Genomic DNA, 441 nt, shown 5'->3' with positions numbered 1-441 from the left:
TACACATATTGTTGAATTTGTCTTCCATTCTTTTCATGCACCTTATGACCATTTCTCTGAATTCTTTCTCTGACAGGTTGCTTGCCTCCATTGCCTCCATTTCGTTTACTTCCTTTTCTGGTGATGGCTGTTTTTCTTTCATATGCGGCCTGTTTCTTTGTCTCCCCATGATCTCTTTTCTCCAGGTGTTTGGTTATGTAGTTCTCTCTCTGCTGCATTGATTTAAAGGCACAAAATACAACACAACAAGGCACAACCCACATGGCACTGAAATGTATTCATAGTACTAATAACCCCAAATAAAGGTGACCACCAGATCAAGGAGAATTAGGGGATTAAGAGCAATAAGAGAAAAAGAAAAAAGAGAAAAAGGAAAAAAAGGAGTGCAAAAATGAAATTGGGAAAAGGAGGGAAAAAAAGTAAGAGAGAAAAGAAAGAGAA

The 441-nt window shown here is 37.6% G+C and overlaps 1 protein-coding gene across 4 annotated transcripts in view; it reads right to left on the bottom strand.

Annotated features, from left to right (window-relative positions):
- The window catches only part of PLSCR1 (phospholipid scramblase 1), a 41,939-nt gene that overhangs the window by 21,966 nt on the left and 19,532 nt on the right, over nucleotides 1–441 (bottom strand). The window lies entirely within an intron of this gene.

This window comes from Myotis brandtii, unplaced genomic scaffold, assembly GCF_000412655.1.
Source record: "Myotis brandtii unplaced genomic scaffold, ASM41265v1 scaffold373, whole genome shotgun sequence".
Classification (NCBI taxonomy): Eukaryota; Metazoa; Chordata; class Mammalia; order Chiroptera; family Vespertilionidae; genus Myotis; species Myotis brandtii.
This window is presented reverse-complemented; position numbering and strand designations above follow the sequence as displayed.